Raw genomic sequence first — 20405 nt, forward strand, 5'->3', positions numbered from 1 at the left:
ACATGACCCTGTGAACGAGATTCATTCAACAAGTACATTTAACATTAAGATGGCAAATCACTGATGCTGAAAATGGTTTGGAAAAGAAGCACCTGGTGATATGGAAACACACGACATAGTTGAGAAGCCACGGTAGAGCCATCTGCAATAAGTTGGGGGGGTGGAATCAAGGTGTCACACCCAATTGATAGCAAAATAGCATAGCATAGAAAGGAGGTATATACAGGAGGAGATGTGAAATGAACGGAATTCTGTTAATATTTGCGTATGTAATATATACGTTATGAACACTCGTGTCACCTTTGTGCTCGTAAATCTTCTTAGTTTTCCTGGCCCCATCGCAATATTTTGGGGCACTCCCACCTTCCACAGTAGAAGTGGAGGCAGCCTGCTGACTCTACACCCTATTGTTTGTGATAAGCTTGATGGTCATCCCCTGGATGGCCAAGACCTAGAGGGCTCTGGCCTGGTTTGGGTGTCCTGCTGTGGAGCAGGTGCACCATCCTTGGCCTGTGGAGCTGGAGGTGCTGGGGTTAAAGGAAGAGGGGATTCTGATCAGCTGGGGAGTCTGAGTCACCTGACTGATCAGCTTCAGGACGTTGAGCCGCTGGTCGTCCTCCGCATGCCCAAGGGCCTCTGGCTGACTCCTTAAGGAGAAGGGGCAGCTGAAGGGACATCAAAGTGCCCCACTTCCTCTCGCATAGCCACTGCTGGATGCCACCAAGGGCTACATTGGTGAAGTGTTGCTTTGGCAGCAGTGCAGGGCCAAGGTCTCCATGATAGTTGCCAACCTACCAATGTTGGCATCGGTGTGTTGGTATGTTGATGTGGTCATCTGAAACTGAATATAGGCAGATTCCTTCATCGTCCATTGCAATCTAAGGAATGGAGCTAATGTCTCTTCCAAGTGTTCCCTCAACTCTTGCTGTAGCTCCGGCAACTGATTTAAGATTGAATTCAGACGATCATCATCTAACTCACTCTGAGCTGAATCATGGCCTCCAGCAGTTCTCTGAGTGCTGGTGACTGTGGATACCCCAGCCGCCTTCTGCTGTGGACTGGATTGTGTGATGTTCTCATTAGATCTTGACCCTCAGCCTACTCTAGAACTAGGTCCGACTGAAGAGTTTGTCTCTGTAATGATGGAAGGTGTGGGTAAGCATGGTGATGGATTTTTCACAGTGCTCTTCACTGGTTCCTCATCCAAAGTTCTGTCAGGGCTGTCTTGTGGATGCTGCTGGATGCCTTCCAAAGGTGCCTATGAGAGAAAGGAGAGATAATCAGTGCATGGCAGGCAGCCCTAAAACAGGACAAAGCACTGACTGTTTAGTTCTCTGAGGGGTGAGGTGGTGCAGGACCATCATTGGGTTCTGTACCGCCAACCTCTCCATTGGCACAGAAAATGTCCTCTCCAGCCAATCTGATGGCTCAGTTCTCGACCTCTGTGAGGAACCTAAGGTCGGGCATGCCATCTTCGGTCTGTGACCTCTCCCTTTTATTGCCCTCCATGAAGATAAATGGACAGAGTGTGAGCAAGACGCATGCCAGGCCAGATGATAATGATGCCTGGCCTTGTTTAGATGGTGAGGGGTGCCATGGACAGGGGAAGGACGCAAGCTCCAGAGATAGATGAGACCAGATGGTGAAGTGAGAGTGCATGTGAGAAAGTGAGTGGTGATGTCCCTGAAGCTGGTAGAATGAAATGTGTGATGGGCTTGTGCTTGTGTGACCTGAGAGTGATGAGTTGACTTACCCTGGTGACACAGAAGATCATTTAACTTCTACCTGCAATAGGTGGCTGACCTCTTCTGTACCGCATTGGTATTAACTTCCGCTTCTATCACCTCCCAAGTTGGATTGGTCACCTTGCTGGACTTCCTGAAGCCACAGTGAAGGTAGAGGGTGTGGTCATGGGCCTTAACTGTGCCCAGTAGGTGTTTCAGTGAGGCCGCACGTTACAGAGCTGCTGACCTCTTGGGCTTTGAGGTTTTGAGACGTAGCCCTGAGTTGCCAACATTGAGAAAGCTGTGCATGGCTGCACTTTAAAAATTTGATTTGATTTCAGTTATTATTGTCACATGTATTGGGATACAGTGAAAACTATTGTTTCTTGCGCCCTATACAGACAAAACATAACATTCATAGAGTACATAGGGGAGAAGAAAAGGAGGGGGTGCAGAATATAGTGTTGCAGTTACAGGAAAAGTGGAGAGAAAGATCAGCGTAATATATGATAAGTCCATTCAAAATTCTGATGGCAGCGGGGAAGAAGTTGTTCTTAAGTCTGTTGGTACGTGTTCTCAGATTTTTTATCTTTTTCCCAATGGAAGAAGGTGAAAGAGAGTATGTTTGCAGTGCGTGGGGTCCTTGATTAAGCTGGCTACTTTCTTGAGGCAGCGGGAAGTGTAAATAGAGCCAACAGATGGGAGGCTGGTTTGCGTGATAGATTGGACTATGTTCACAACCTTTGTAGTGTCTTGTTGTCTTGGTCAGAGCAGGAGCCATGCCAAGCTGTGATACATCCGGAAAGGATGCCTGCTATGGTGCATCTGTAAAAAAATTGATGGGGGTCATATTGGACATGCTGAATTTCGTTACCCTTCTGAGAAAATAGAGGCATTGGCAGGCTTTTTTAACTATAATTTTAGCGTGGAGGGCCAGGATCATTTGTTGGTGATCTGGACACTTGGAAACTTGAAGCTTTTGACCATTTCCACTTGACCATTGATGTAAACAGTGGCATGTGCCCACCACTAATGCTGGCCAAGTGGTTAAAAAAAAGTAACATGCTATAGAACACTACATTGTGCTGATGTAGAGAATTAAGCTCCATCATTTTCCATTGCATGGTATTAATAGCATATGCCTTGGTGCCAGACTAAAAGTGTTGGCATGCTTAGTGCTAGATAATTGTAATATCTGCTATATGATAGTAAAAGGCCATAGTCTGTGCGAACATTGTTCTTTTGGTGCTATCAAATACTGACCATGATAGTTAGGGCTGAGGAAATCCAGGAGTGTAAAATTACTTTACAAAGCATAGCTGACATTGAATTTTTTAAGCCCAAAGCATCTCTTCCTAAAACTGGTAGAAAATGTAAATAATAGCCTCTCCTCAACTACATGTCCTCTCTTTTTTAAACTAAAATTGTCCTCAGTCTCCTCCTCAAATGCACATGCATTCCTGAAGAAAATAATTGTCTGTCCAGACTCCTGGAAGAGGGTATCAGTCAGCTTCAGATTGGTAATTTGTCCAATAGCATAGTTATTGCCAGTGGAACCTTTTAGAGGCTGTGTTGCCAAAATATCACTGGCCACTGTCATTTTTGGCTTTCTTAATGCCAAGTATCATCCGCTAAGTACTTGTTTCACTGATATGTTTAGCCATTGACACTCTGAAATCTATACACAGTGGAAGCAGTGGCATATTGGTTTTGTCACTGGATTGGTAATTCCATGATCCAAGATAATGCACTGGAAACCCAGATTTGAATCCCACCAAGGCAGATATTAGAATTTGAATTCAATAAAAATCTAGAGTTAAAAGTCTAATGATAACTGTGAAATCATAAGTTGTATATACCCATCAAGTTCAGTAATGTCCTTCATGGAAAAAAATCTGTCATCCCTATCTGGTCTGGCCTATATGTGACTTATGTGACTATAGAATTAATTATATTTAATAGTAAAACTAAATTGGTCCAAGCACGATTGCATAAGTGATTGAACATATGAACAAGGAGCAGACCATTCAGCATCTTGAGCCTACTCGGCTATTTAATAAGATTATGGCTCATCTGAAAGTAACTTCAAATTTGTGCTGCGCTTATTCCCAATAAGCTATCACCATCCCCCCTCCCCCCACCAAGAACCTATCCATCTTTATCTTAAAAATATTCAAAAACTCTACTTCTGCAGCCTTTCAAGAAAGAGATTTCTCTGAGGGAGAAAAATGCCAGTAAATGATGTCTTCTTCAATTTAATTGAATGTTCCCCTTGATAACTGATGTAATTAATGACTTTACTTTGCTGGCAGTAACCATGCATCAATGAGTTTAACCCATATCAAAACTTCAACCATGTTAGCACTGCCTAAATGCACAATCATTCATATTCTTCCATTTTCTACATAATGCTAAAATTAGTTTCATCCAGAAACTTCTGTCATCAACTATGGACCTTAGTTTGAATTCAGGCTTGACTGGTAGGATGAAAATCTCTTCTCTCTGCTAGCTAGAAGGGATTTAAGAGAATTGAAATTGGACACTTTTAACCAATTTGCTCAGAACCATGAGTTTGCAGCTGAAAATTGTGCACAATTTGGCATTGCAGTCTCAAAGAAATCAGAGGGATCTCTGGAGAAAATGAATAAATTCACACTGATGCTCTAGGGGTGCTTGCCTGAAGTGTTCATCCAGCCTGTACTATGCCTGCTCTCCGAGTGCTTAAGTGCTCAGTTACGAAAGATTGAATATTTTCCAATAAACCCCCTCTGAACAATGCTAAACAATTTTCTGGGAATTTAAGGAAATAATGTGATCTCAAATTTCATATTATAGCCAAAAAAGGACTTGAGCTTTGCTGTTGTGGATGACAAAGCCATCTAATCTCTGGAATTTCTTGGTAATTCATTGTGAGATGCCTATTATCATGAGTGAATAAATTGCCAGAGAGCCAGGTCTGTGTTCATTGCTGTGGTTATTGTTATTTCATCTTTGCATTGCTTTACAACTTATAAGAAGAGAATTTGCGTAGAGGAATCAAAAATTAATGTTTTAAAAGCTGAAAGTATTTTCTATTACTGACTGCACCTTTTTATATTATTGTTCAAGTGGTTGAGGAAAGCTTGTTAATGTTTACAACAGAGCAATCAGAAATGCAGTAAAAGCCATCCTGTTTGTGATCTCTCACACACAAGCAAAAATTGTCACATTTGACCACGCTATCCTTACAAACTAGTGCCCATTTCCAATCTCTCCTTCCTTTTGAAAGATCTCAGGCATACTGCCACCTAAATCTGAGTCCATCATTTCCATAACTAATCTGTGTCACAGATGACATCCTCTTGGATGGTGCAATGGCACAGTGGTTAGTACTGTCGCCTCACAGTGCCACGGACCTGGGTTTGATTCCAATTTGTGTGGCTATCTGTGCGGAGTTTGCACGTTCGCTCCATGACTGTGTGGGTGCTCCAGTTTCTTCCCACAGTCTGACCGACGTACTGGTTAGTTGGGTTGGCCATGATAAATTCTTCCTCAGTGTACCCGAACAAATGCTGGAGAGTGGTAACTGGGGGGGGGGTTTCACAGTAACTTCATTGCAGTGTTAATGTAAGCCTACTTGTGACACTAATTAAAAAAAAACTTGAAAACAAAATGCTGCAGTTTCCAATCTTGTCTTCCTTGACCTCTGTGCAGGAATATTAGTAACCTTCTTGATGCTTAGTAGAACTTAACTCATTTGCTTCCATTTATAATTATCTACCATAAATCCTACTTTCCCACACCCTCTGGAGATACAAGGATCTATCCTTGGTCCCATGTTTTCTCTCCTCAACATGCTGCTAAGACTCAGCTTTCTTTCACCACCATCTCCCATAATCCCTCCATTGCCTCTCTGCTTGCTTAACATTAAGGGTGCAATCTTACAACCTCATCCCGCAGTCATTCAGCAAGGTGAAGTGGTAAGATAGAGTGAGAGGTGAAAAATGAGAAACATGCCATTTCTTGCTCCCCCAGTTTTACCAGCCCTGTTTAGCCAGCGAAACTGACTTTGCACCCAAAAGGAGCAGGGAACTGATTTAAATATCTATGATATAATTTAAATGCCATTAGTGACTCCCAGATACTATTGTCTGGGTTCACTTCAATTCACCTGCTTTCACTCAAACCTCTCACCAGTGAAAGTCACAGCTGGGATGGCAGGGGCTGGGGGGGCTATGAGGGGCCATTGAAGCCCCCGAGTTTTTGGGAACAGGGCTGGGCATTGCCCATAGGACAGCCTGGCAGTGCTCACTGGGCACCCTGATCTCCGTGAGGGATCCTGATGTTCACGAGGTGGATGGGGAGGTCCTGATGTCTGTGGTATGGTTGGGGGTGGTACAGAGTACCCTTCCTCGTCCAGTATTTCCCCGGAGCGGAGAAGCTACGGCATTTTCTCCGGAGCCTTCAACATATCAATGATGAAGACGAACATCTCGCCAAGGCCATCCCCACACTCCCATTTCAAACAATCACACAACCTCAGATAGACCATTGTCCGTAGCAAACTACCCAGTCTTCAGGAGAACAGTGATCACAACACCACACAACCCTGCCACAGCAACCTCTGCAAGACATGCCAGATCATCGACATGGATGCCATCATCTCACTTGAGAACATCATCCACCAGATACAGGATTACATACTCTTGCGACTCGGTCAACATTGTCTACCTGATGCTTTGCAGGAAAGGATGTCCCGAGGCATGGTACACTAGGGAGACCATGCAGATGCCAAGACAACGGATGAATGAACACCGCTCAATAATCACCAGGCAGGAGTGTTTCTTGAGCACACAGTGCCATTGGCATGACAAAGCATTCATGCCATGGAGGTCCAGCTGAAGAATCACAAGACAAAAGTATCCCTTGTGTCACTGCCTTCCTGAAGGCACACCCTCACCCTGGCGCCTCCCCAGGCTCTTCAAAAGACTCATCACTGGAGTCATCCTCCCCAGCCTATGGAACTGCCTCGCTTTTCTCATCCTCTTTTGGGTCACCCCTTACCAGACCCAAGTACTGTCAGGCACAGCATGCGATGACTATAAGTGAGGCACATTCTGGTGTATTCTACAATGCTCTCCTGGATCAATCCAGGCATGTGAAACACATTTCAACATCCTAATGGTCCTCTCCACCATAGCCCCCCGTGGAGACATGATGACGAGTTCTATCTCTCCTCTGCTCCTGTTCTTGCCTGCTGCAATGGGGTCACCGGCCACCTTTTTAAGGGAAACCCTTCATCACTAGGAGCCAGTCAATCAATTGTGCAGGAGCCACGAACAGCCTTGGCGTGTGTGAGTGGCAGAAAGTATAAGCACCATGTGAGCTGCCAGGGTAATGGCTACAAACTTGCAGGACGTGTGTACTGTGATTGCAGATGATCTGCACATCCTTTGAGTGGAGAGCTTTTCAGTTCATGAGGGCTGACCTATTGCCACCTTGCTGGCCACATGAGTGCAATCTAATACATTTTGTAGCCATCACCATGGAACCTCTGGCTCTCTTAGCCTGGCTGGCCTTATCTATTCAATAATGGATAGATGTGTCTGAAGGTGGCATCAGTGTCGAGCACAATGCAACTATGTACAGCTGATTGGGACACGCCAAACAGATCCCCTACTGAACCCTGGAAAGATCCGGTGGAGTGGAGGTTAACGGCCACTGTGATCTTCAAAGTCCCTGGCATAGAATGTCTGCCCACACAGTTGGAAGTAATTTCTGGCCCAATAATCTGGTATATTTTTGTCACTGTGTCCGTAGAGGGGTTAAGCCTCCTTCAGCACTGGACCGCAGACATTTGGATGCAGTTGGATCACTGCCTGTCAAACTCTAACCACAGGAAAATGGTATCTTCTGCGGATCCTGTCAGTCTGACCTCCCTGCTGAGCCTGAACCAACTGAGCCCAGACCTCTCTTCCCAAAGGGGTCTCCTTGGGCTGCTGCCTGTGGTCACCAACCTCCTTCCCCTCCTGCCTCTCGCTTCTTAATGGCCTTAATTGCCCCTTTAATCGGCGGTGGGCAGAGATCTGACTTCCGTTGGCACCCACCAACTTCAACAGGGTAAATTTTCAGATTCCACCCGCCGTGGGAATTGTCGCAATCAGGACAGACAATTTGATGGAATATTTAAAGGTCCCTTGACCTCAGGCAGGAGTTTCTCATCTCAGGGTAGGCACAACCAGAATATCCGACCCAATATTGTATGTATGAGAGAAGATGAACATCTTAAACAATCTCTCGCAATTTAATGCACATGTCCCAATCTCGGGTCATAACATTAAGGTCTATGTTACTGGTAAAAAAAATTGTATTTGTGAAATGGGCTTTGACTTCAGCAGAGTGAGGGTATGTAAAAGAAACACTGACTATTACTTTTCTCTGAGTCTCTCCATTTTTACTTCTCCTGCCTTTATTTTGTTTGAACTATGAACTAAGGGAGCACGATAAAAGTTCTAGCTTTTGGGTAAACTTAAAAGAAATATGGATCACACAGTCATACAGACAGAAACCACCCTGCCAGTCTCTGCTCTCTGAAATAAGTATCAATTAGTCCGACTTCCTTGCTTTTACCCCATAACCTTGCCATATGTCGTTTTTTTTAAGTGGTGATCCAATTTCCTTTGGAAACCCATTATTGAAACTACTTCAACTTTCAGGTGATGCATTTTGAAGTGGAACAGAGATGTGTGAGGAATGGGGAGGTGGGGGAGCGGGCAAGATAGCTGTCTCCTCATCTCCCACAGGCTTTTTGACTGATTTTATTTATCATTTTAAATTTAGGTCTTCTGGTTACTGACCTTTCAGATCATAGCACCAGAAATGTACAGCATGGAAAGAGATTATTTGGAACCACTCACAACCACGCCCCCACCCCACTTCCCCGTTTTTTCTTAAACTATCTAAACAGCTTTATTTTTCACATTAATATGATTGTACACCGACAAAACTACAATTAAAACAATTTTATAAAGATATTTATTGATGGAGCAAGATGAAATGATCAGAGACTGTCTCTCTAAACTTGAAGTAAACAGATCCAAGAAGATCAACATTTAAGATTTACTTAAGAACAAAGAACATCCCAGCACGGGAAACAGGCCCTTCGGCCCAACGAGCCCGTGCCGCCGCATCCTCCCACACCTACCCTGCCCTGCGTGTATGCGAGTGGAACCCCTAATGTAGCCAGATTCAGGGGAGAATAGTGTCAATTTGGTATACCAATCAGCCTAAGAGCACATCTTTGGGGTGTGGGAGGAAACCGGAGCACCCGGAGGAAACCCACGCAACCACAGGGAGAATGCGCAAACTCCCACAGACACTGGCCCAAATCCATGTATCTGCACAGCTAGCAGTGATAGTCACTGAGCTGTTGCGGCGCCCATCTGCTGGTCCAGGATTAAGCGCACACAACGACACGAAGTACTAGGCCACTCCCGGAACCTCCAAGAGCAGCCCACGCACGACCCACCGTGTGCATGCCCCTCATTTGACAACAAGGTGGACCGACCCTGTGGAATAAAAAGACAATACGTTAACATATAAAACTACATTTCCGGTGTCGTCCCGAGGCTCTGACCCTATTTAATACCCTCTACTATAACCCTCCATCCTTGCTTCGCTCATGTGTCTGTCTAAGTAAACCAACTAAGTAAACTAAGTACTTCTGATATCATGTTAAGTAATCTCAGATTTTTAAACACAGTAATATCAAGAGTCAAAGTTAATTTTAGCAAATGCACGACGTGTGCAGTAATCGGCTAACATGAGCCCAAGGCTGTTGGCTCTGTAATAAACAAAGCCATCATCCCACCACACATCAGAAGAAAGAAAGGACTTCCCTCAAGAATACCCGTAATGAATTAATTCTCCAAACTTGGGCAGTTGTTGCCTGCTGATCACAGATCACAGAATCCCTATGGTGCAGAAGTAGGCCATTTGGCCTAACAAGTTTGCACCAATCACAATCCCACTCAGGCCCTATTCCTGTAACCCCTCATATTTACACTGCTAATCCCTCTGATACTAGGGTTAATTTAGCATGGCCAATCAACCTAACCCGCACATTTTTGGGCTGTGGGAGGAAATGTGACTCTTCATTAACATACTTTTGGAATGTAATATGCTCGGTAATCATATAATTTTCTCATCCTGAATTAGCTGACAAATTCACTTTTCAGATTATGCCTGAGATTAGTTTTTACTTATAAATTAGAGTGCCCAAGCCTAATTTCTGAGTGAAAAATAATCTCCATATCAGCCCTCTCGATCTTTTTTAAATCTGCAACCTCTGGCTATACCACTCAGCAAATGGATTTTTTTTTTAACCTACTCTATCAAAACCTTTAATCAACTTGGAAATCTCAGCTAAGTCATCTCTTAACCTTTTCTGTTCCAAGGAAGATAGTTCTAAGTTTTCCAACTTTTCCTCATAGCTGAGTTTCCTCATCCCTGGTAACATCCTGAGAAAGATTTGTAAACTTTCTGAGAAATTCACATCTTTTCTAAAGTTTGGTGCCTAGAATTATCCACAGTACTGTCCCTAAGACCCTAGCAATGAGCCATAGCATTCTACCTTAATTTCTTTGTTTTTATATTAATGACGGGCAACCTAGGCTATTGAGTGGGATGTATGAGTGGCCCTCCATCAAGTCAATGGGCTGCAAGATTGAATTCCGATTGTTCACTAATCATTGTCCCGTGAATAATATTACATACATTTAATACATGCCAAGTATTTCATAATGAATTATAGAAAATGCTTAATCATTGATATATTAATAGAACTATCATCGACTTCAAATGGTGAAAACAAAATAATATTTGCATTTTGGATGCAGAGAGAGTGCATGACTCTCACAGTCAATGTTGTGTGCAATTAGCATACACCTCACTTTTCTTGTCTTTGCTTTATGTGTACATCCCTTCAGTCCTAACAGAAGGAAAATAAAATTACACAGATGGAAATCAGTGGAATGTGACAACCCTGAGTGTAAGCAACATTCAACAAAATGTCTCATGGGCCACATTCAGAAGCCAGATGGGCTACATGAGGCCATCAGGCTGCAGGTTGCCCACCACCGTTTTATGTCCTCTTCCTCTCTTTATAAACCCAAGATCATAAACCGAATGAAGCAGTCATGCCTCGTTTAAGAATTTGGACACCAAACACTTTGTGCTCCCACACTTTTGTAAAGTATGTTTCTAATATATCATCTTTCCATGTTATTCTTCTCAAAGTGCATTGCTATGCACTTCTCTGTGTTGAACTGTTTTTGTCTATTTCATCATCTTGCCTATGTCATCCTGAAATCTGCAATCATTCTCATTCCGACCTACTACACTGTTAAGTTTATTATCAGCTGAACACATTAAAATGCTATTCTTTCTACAGTAAAAATTAAAAACAAAGCAATGGAGCCGAAACAAACTATTGGAGAACATGACATCACACTATTTCCCAATGAGAAACAGTCTCTATTTCCTGCTGTTGAGTCAGTCGCAAATCTTTCTTCTGAAGGCTATAGTTGTTCTTTTTTTTAAACAGCCATCCTAGGACAAGGTTGTCAAGAGTTATGGGATAAATGGAGAGAAATTTAAGATGAGGAGGGATTCCTTCACTCAAGGATGTGGTGAAGCTTTGGAATTCTCTGCCCCAGGACAAAGTCATCATGTATGTTCAAGGTATCCATCTGGGGTGACAAATGCCAAATTATTTTCCAAAAATTCATATATACACCTGCTGAATCAATGGCCTGAATATTTTGCCCACCAACGGCAGGCCGGAAGCTGGCATGAAATGCATTCCTGATCTCAGTCAACTCCAAGGTACAATTTCACATCGGCTGGCAAATTAAAGGGCACCCGTCATGAAACATGCCCTATCAAAGGCTGAGTGCTGCTGGGGAGATTAGGCACGAAGAAAAGGGAGGGTGCAGGCTGGTGCTTATATTGTGCTTCCAAAAGGGGATAACCGCTGTGGAGATGTCTCACTGCGCAGCGGACCTGTGTAAAGTAAAATAGCAACAAAAAACATTATGCTTAAGAGGATCTAGGCAGCACATTCAAACACAAATTATGGCCCCAGACAACATTCTAAATATTATTTCAGCCCCGAGAGTTCATCTCCTTCCCTCCTTTCACCAACTCAGATCAACTTTGAAGCCTCTACACTCCGGTTCAAGTTTGAAGCTAAAAGGCCCCTTTTATGGGCTAACCTGTCCACTTGATTGTGAGAGGGTGGTGCTTCTGACTCTCTTGTGCTCACACCAGCTGAAATATTGCAGAGTGCACAATGGTGTGTGCCAGAAGTCTTCTCACACTATTTCACATACTTCTGGGTCAGGTGCTCACCAACCCTGAGCAACGGAAAATTCAGCCTAATGTTTTCTGTACCCTCATCAAAGAACTCAATCCAATTAGTTAGACAGTATTTGCCATTTACAAACCTGATGCCTCTCCTTAATTAACGCAAGCTTTTGCGAACAGAAGTTTATTTTGGCTTGGTAATGGGTTTCTAACAACCCCAACATAGATATAATGTTACTGTCATATGGGACTGGATTCTCCACCCTCACCCACAGATGGGATTCTCTGGCATCGCTGCAGTGAACCGAGAAATGGCTGAGTGCCAAATTCTCTATTTTTGCCGGGAGTGGTGGTGTGAATGGTTAAAGAATTCTGGCCATGGTTTCTTGAGTTCTCTCTTTGCTTTTCTTTGAATCATCATCGAACATTAGCAATGCTCCAGGCCTTTGACACTACTACTGTATTCGATGATGATTGAAAGATTGTGACTAATGCCTCTGATATGTATGACTTAACTTCTTTCTGGACCAGGTGGCTTACCTGCTTTCAATAATGCTCATTTTTGTAGCAATTCTTCAATATCATTTTTGTTTCTTTAGTTTCTTTTCCTTCTTTTAGTGTAAACTTTGGTGCATCCATTCTCCCTGTGAAAACCAATATAGACTACTTATTCATACTTCATCCAGGTCTGCTGCCTCTACATTAAGGCTTCCCTTTGTGTCATTAACAGGCCTAGATTTTTCCTAAGGCACTCAGAAACATGGGATCATTTGTACAAATTTCTTGGGGGGTATTTGTGCTCTTGGATGTGAAAAGTGGCATCAGTACACATTATGGTCATGCTGTGTGCCATATAGGATGAGGGTGCTGCATGTATGCAGAGCAGGCAGTTCATGACAGCAGTCAGTGTACAATGCTGCTTCGATGTCTACACTGCTATTTTGCATCTCAACGTTCCGCTAACGCCCTCTCTAACTCTCGCACAATGGGAGCAATTTGCCCGTCCCACCTTCCACCAGATTCTTAGCAGCCGGGACACAGACCATGCAAAGATCTATTGACTTCAGGCGGGATTTTCCACCTTTATGGTGAGCACAGCCAAAAGTCCCGCCAAAGGTATTCAGGAGCAGGAAGGATGCCCTACCAATGCTAACTAAAGAGACCAGCAAGTACTTTGCAGGTCAATTGCTTGTTGAATTCTTATGGATATTGCTTTGATGCTAGTGTTAGGTGCTTTGTATAGCTTTAGTCGAAGAAAGCTATAGGGGAGTGTTGTGGCAGGTGCTGGAGGGCATTTTGCTGACTTCAAGGCTTCTGCAAAACACTGCTGCTCCCTTGCAGACATAGGACTGCTAGTAGCCATCCCCATTGGGAAATAAAATGACTTGAAGGAGCCATGTAAATTAGGACACGCTGCTGAAAGAAGAAAGTGGAGGAAGGAAGGGGAACTATTTTATATTCCAGTAAATCAGGTGGGTGCTAAGATAAAACTGGAGTCTAATCATTACAACCTTTTGTATGCTTTTATTTATGAAATAAACATTACGAATAGACACTTCTCCACCAACCACCATAGTATCAGTCTTGTTCCTGTTCATCGGAGTACAGGTTACTGCCCACCAACTGATGAATTTAAACACATAATTAATATTTAATTTCCAAGAAGTATTCTTTGGAGGAAGATATAGGGAGTGATTTTCCCACCCCACCACACTGATTTTTTAGCACAACCCCAAGGGGCAAGGTTCCCATGCCCAGGATGCACTTAGGCACTGTCCATCAGACATGGGACAGTGCCAAGGAGGTAGGGTCTAGGGGTAATCAGTGGGGATGAGAGTTGAATTTCCACTCTGCATGAGGATCAATGGAGCCAGGAGGGAGGCCAGCAATTGGGGCAGGCTGGGGGGAATCAGTCATGGAGGGTTCAGTGGGGGCATGCAGGTTTACCAGTGGTCTCCTGGGGAGGGGGGCATTGGAGACCAGAGCACTCGGGTGTCAGGAATGGCTGGGGGGAGGGGGCTGCGGTCAGGCCATGGGGGTATTTGGGGGGGGGGGCAACATTGCAGGGTTCCCAGGCAGGCCAGTGATCGAGCTGGCCAGAAACAGGAGGCTGAGAGTGTGGGGCCACTGCGCATGTGCAGAGGCCTGCTGGCATCAGCCTCCCAGGTGAGAATAGCATGCCCCTCTGATATTTAATGATTTTCACTCTTGTGGCCTCTGCACTCATGGAAATAAACACAAATTATTCCAGTTTTCCCACAAATTTGACACTTAGAATTTTTTGGGGAGAATTCTGCCCATAATCTGAGCAGAGCGTTCAGAGAGCAACTCTCTGAGCTAGTTTCAGTGAATAACAATGGGCAAGATATTAGCGGTCATGGAGAGGTAGGGTCAAGTGCCAATGGAGTTTTGGAACCTCAGGTGTTGGCATCAAATCAAGAACCCAGAATGGTCCTATCCAGGATTTGCATGTAAATAGGAAACCTCTGTACAGCTGTCATGTAAATAATTAAGTAATTCAAATATGTAGTGTAGCAGCATAAGAAATAGAGCATGAGTTGACCATCTAACCCACTGAGCTAATTCACCATTCAGTATGATAATGGCTGACCTTCAAATCACTTTCCCATCCACTCCAGCAGTGTGGCACAATAGTTAGCACTGCTGCCTCACAGTGCCAGAGACATGCTTTGATTCCCAGCTTGGGTCACTGTTTGTGCAAAGTTGGCACATTCGCCCATGGCTGCATTAGTTTCCTCTAGGTGCTCTGGTTTCCTCCCACAGTCCGAAAGAGGTGCTGGTTAGGTGCACTGGCCATGCTAAATTCTCCCTCGATGTGTCTGAACAGGCACCAAAGTGTGGTGACTAGGGGATTTTCACAGTAACTTCATTTCAGTATAAAGAAAAGCCTATTTGTAACAATAATAAATAAATTTAACTTCCCCATTCATCTCATGTGATTATGAGAGACCAGAAATCTGAGCCTTAAATAGATTCAATGATGTTGATACATGTTAATGAAGTAAAGTTTTTGATAAGAAAAAAAAGTCCTCATTTCCCTACCATCAACAGTATCTTTTTCCCATTCAATATTAGGATAATTAACATCTTTCAATATTATTATTCAATTTTTGCCTTTGAAATTTGCCAACTTTGATCATCTATCTCCTTCTCATTGTTTGGATCTCTTCTGGCCTTCTGCCAGTGGAAACAACTCCCCCTGTCTACTCGATCAAAACTCTTCATAATGTTGAACACTTCTATTAAATCCCTCATTGATCTGTTACACTGGAAGGAAAACAGTGTCAGATTCTCTCGTCTCTCCATTTAACAAAATCCTCTTATTCTTTGTATCATTCTAGGAACTTTCCTTTGCATCCTCTCCTCCCTAAAATGAGACAATTTAAAGTGAAAGAGTCATCGAGGTTTACAGCATAGAAATAGGCCCTTCAGCCCATCTTGGACATGCTGCCGTTTTTTCCCACTAAGGTCGTCTCAGTTGCCCACATTTGGCTCATATCCCACTATAACTATTTTACCCATGTAACTATCTAAATGCTTTTTAAAAGACAAAATTGTACCCACCTTTACTACTACCTTTAGCAGCTTGTTCCAGCACTCACCACCCTCTGGGTGAAAAAATTGCTTCTTTTGTGTCTTTCCCCTCTCACCTTTAACTTATGCCTTCTAATTTTAGACTTCCCTACCTTTTGTTGATCTATACCCCTCATTATTTTATAGACCTCTATAAGATCACCCCTAAGCCTCCTTCCCTCCAGGGAAAATAGTCCCAGTCTATCCAGCCTCTCCTGATAACTCAAACTATCAAGTTCCGGTAGCATCCTAATAAATCTTTTCCGCACTCTTTCTAGTTTAGTAATATCCTTTCTATAATAGGGTGACCAGAACTGTACACAGTATTCCAAATGTGGCCTTACTAATGTCTTGTACAACTTCAACAAGATATCCCAACTCCTGCACACAATATGCTGGCTGAGAAGTGGCCAATGATTTATAAAGGGTTAGCATTTCCTTCTTTCATTAATACTCAAAGGCTCATATGTTAGCCAAATTGAGACAGCTGAGGTGCCCTTTGATAATAGTGGCTGTGACCCCTTTCTGGGATTCCCGCCACATTCACATTTTTGGCAACTTTCACCGAGGTGAATTGAAGGTGCAGACAGTCAGCACACAAGTTGAATCCTTGCCAGTTCCATTGCGTGTGTGTGTGTGTGTGTGTGTGTGTGTGTGTGGGGTGGGGGAGGGGCATAATTTAAACCTCACTACCCCCACAACAATAGTAGATTCAGTCCCCTTTACTTAGTAAATGTGGTTCATGACCTTTCAGAGAAGGAGTAAACCATAGAGGAACCCCAATCCTAAACGAGGAATCAAAAGATAACAGTCACCTGCCCCTGGAATTCTTTTGGTCATATACAAAAAAAATGTTCTTCCAAGTTTCAATTGTTGGAAGTTTTATTGTAAGTTAGATGTGCTTTACTGCAGTGATTGTTTATAGGGCTCTGTCCTGCAAAGTAAATCGACCATTCAATTGATCAGTTTTAGGATGAATTATGGGACTTTCCCTATTCAGAAATGTTCCTATACATTTATCACTGAAGAAAACACAGCTTGGCGTTTCTAGTGGAGTCATCTGAGGCAATTCAAATGTGTAGAGAAATGTTTAAGTTGAATAATAAAACCCATCAGCAGCTTTCACTTAGCGAGAGAAAGAAAACACTTGCTCCTGGATTGCTTTGATTGTCAGGGCATTGGGTGTAGCTGATAAAAAAAAACCCTTTATTCAATTTCAAAATAATCCATTGTTTATATTTTCCTGGGTAATTATTACAGCTGAGCCCATTATGAATGATTGGCTGAGTTTCTGAAGCTGTTGATCTTATCTCAGTGAGGGGGAAGTTTTCATATCTTTATGAATAATTTATAGGACTATCTGGTTTTGATGTCATAAATGAAATAGATGTATGTTCTTATAACATATTAATCATGTGAGGAGATTTAAAATTTTGAATGAATGAGAATTATTTGCAGTATGAAATGTACTTACATAATGGCTCGAATAGATTTTTAAAATCTCCATTTCAGAGACAAAGTCTGCTAATAATGTATACTGAGTGAGTAGGCAGGAAGGATTCATAGGGAAGCTTGGCAAAATAATGGGGTGTTTAAGGGGCATGGAGGGAACTTACAGGATGTGTAGAGTGTGAGGAAGTATAGTATAGAGACATGTGGGATTGATGGGTCATGAAGGGAGCATATGAGATGGGTGGGGATCAGTGAGGGATGGTGAGGGTTTCAGGGCTTGACTTTCATTATTAAAAGTGGGTCATTGTCTCAGTAAATGTCGGCAAGTGTCCTGGACAGTTGGCCTCACCATCTATTCATTCCCATTGTCAATATACGCCTGCCTCAAATGTTACCATTTACTTCATACCACCTCTTATTTTCTTTCCCAATTATATCACTTTACAATTTTATCATTAAATTTAATCTTCAATCTGAATCTCCATTTCCTCTGCCTATGTTCTCCCAAGGTCTATTGCAATCCCCCTCCGTGCATTTTCTCTCCAGTCTGAAGTAAAGCGGCTGTTCACTGCTATTCTCTGTTTTCTGTCTTGCAGCCCATTTTATACTTCAGCTGCCACTGCCTCTTTAATTCCATGGTTTTCAGTTTTGTTAATGAAGCGTACTCTCAAAAGCCTTTTGAAAGTCCAAATGCACATAATGCTATATCTTCGTCAATCTTCTCCATTATTTCACCGAGAAATATAAGCAAGTTTGTCAGGCATGATTTGCTTTGATCAAATCCATATTAGTTTTCACATTCTTCCAAGTGAAAATTAATTTTCTGCCAGATTATGGTCATTAGCTGTTTCCCCACTACCTTTTTTTTTAAAGAATTTATTTTGTCACAGGATCTGGGTGTCACTAGCTGTGCCAGCATTTGTTGCCCATCCACATTGCCCTTGAGAAGGTGGTGTTGTGCTGCCTTCTTGAACAGCTGCAGTCCATGTGGTGTAGGTATGTTGTTGGGGAAAGAGTTTCTGGATTTTGACCCAGTCACAATGGAGGAATATAGCTCCAGGTCAGCGTGATATGTGGCTTCGAGAAAAACTTACAGTTGGATGTGTTCCCATGTATCTGCTGCCATTGCCCTAGTAGAGGTAGTAGGATTGGAAGGTGCAAGCAGAGGAGCTTTAGTGAGTTGCTGTACTGCATCTTGTAGATGGTGCACACTAATGCCACTGTGTGTTGGTGGGCTGGGGGGTGGGGTGTTGGGAATGAATGTTTAGGGTGGTGGATAGACTATCAATCAAGCAGGCTGCTTTGTCCTGGATGTTGCCAAGCTTCTTGAGTGTTGAGTGGCCTGAGGTCGCCTGGTTTATATCTGTCTTTCCTTTTTTTTAAACAGCGTGTATCATTTGCAATTCTCCAGTGACAGCATACCATGCCTGAAGGGGATTGTAAAATTTTGGCAAAACTTCTGCCATCTCCTTTGGAAATTGACAATGTGTTCCATTGTGCCAAGGTGATGCTTTTACTTTGAACACTGCTTACCCTTTCAGTGCCTTTTATTTATCCGTTCGATGCTATCTAATTTTTTTACCCCCTCTTCCTTTACAATAACATTGGCAGCATCCATGTCTTTCGTAATGACAACTGCAAAATATTTATTAAGTGCCTCATCCTTGCCACTTGCATCAAGAAGATTTCTTTCATGTGCTTAATTGGTTCCAATTTTCCATTTGACTTTCCATTCATTCTACATATATTTGTAAAGACTTTAGTGTTCCCTTTTATGTTACTCATTCATTTTTTCTCACATGTCCTCATTGGCCCTCTCCTTTCAGTTCTCATCTGTACTCAGCCTGATTTCCTGCTATATTATTAACTTGGCATCTATCATAAGGCTCACTTTTCTGTTTCATTTTAATCTCAATTTCTGTCATCGTCCAGGGAGCTCTAGCTTTGGAAACAACATTTTCAATGGCTGTGCTGAAGGGCATGGAGTGTGAGAGTTCTGATTCAGCAATTGCATTGTGAACTACCCGAAGGTTGTAAGATTTAAAGACATGCTAAACGAATTGACCTTGGAATAATTTACTTGCACTTAATTTTCTCAACATATCTTGGCCCTGAAATGATATCTCAGGTAGCACCGTATCTCCTTTGTCCACAATTTTAGCTGAAGCATTAACACACTAATAATCAGATTAGCAAATCTGCTATATTTAATAAAGTTCATATGTGAGTATTCCCATGACCAATTTCAGGACCCATTTCTCTTCACTGACTTTAGCAACTAAACTTAAAAACTGAAGTATTGTTTGTAAATGTATTCTTTTATATTATAATTTAATAAATAATTAGGTTAAAAATAAATGACTGCGTAAAAGCTGGCATCCAATAAGGTAATTCAAAATGTATGGATCATGTGAAAATTGACCATCTGAAAAAAAAATGCCCTGTAAAGCTTCTCATTAGAATAGTATGTGTCAAATATTAACAACGTGTACTTATGTTCCTGATAACTGCAAATGAAAGGTGTTTTCAAGTTGGAAAATTGAAATCAAGCTAATCACATTGAAATTTCCATTCTGCAAATATACTCATTTTGGTGTGGGGAGATTCATTCTATTTTAGTCTCTCCAATGCTGGCAGCCCTGTCACTTGTCTAGTCATTTTATTAAAGATTACATAATGTGGCACTTAGTAGGCAGCATATTTCCAGCCTAGTTAGCGTGGGTTCCGGGCACTGCTGTGTGGGAGGTTCCAGAAACTGAAGTTCTCTTCCAGCTTTCCCCAAGGTGGGTGGAAGGCAAGTGGAAAAACATCTTTGGATCTGTCTGGTCAGCCACAATTAAATGGTTGAGGTAATTAAGGGGGTAATTAAGATCTATTTTAACTAGGTTTTCCAGCCAGGCAGCCTGTTTTCCAATTCACCAAGGGCCCCTGAGTTGACTACACAGCAAGAAGAAATTGACAAAACAGTGAGGCTTTGATCACTCACGGTGAACAGCTGCAGCCATAGCCATCGAGAGACTGTTTTTCAAAGAACTTCTCTCAGAGAGCGCTTCCACTGTTTGACTCGCGATTGCCAAACTGTTGGAAGGCACGTCACCTAACACTTCACCCGCCTTCAGCTGTACTTCCCTGCTGACAGGATTCACTATGGCATGTATGGGGCAGCATGATGGCACAGTGATTAGCAACACTGCCTCATAGCAACAGGGACCCAGGTTCAATTCTGACCTCTGGTAACTGTCTGTGTGGAGTTTGCACATTCTTCCTGTGTCTGCGTGGGTTTCCCCTGGG

The sequence above is a fragment of the Carcharhinus amblyrhynchos genome, chromosome 8 (genome assembly GCF_965287045.1).
Source record: "Carcharhinus amblyrhynchos chromosome 8, sCarAmb.v2.hapA, whole genome shotgun sequence".
In the NCBI taxonomy this organism is placed as follows: domain Eukaryota; kingdom Metazoa; phylum Chordata; class Chondrichthyes; order Carcharhiniformes; family Carcharhinidae; genus Carcharhinus; species Carcharhinus amblyrhynchos.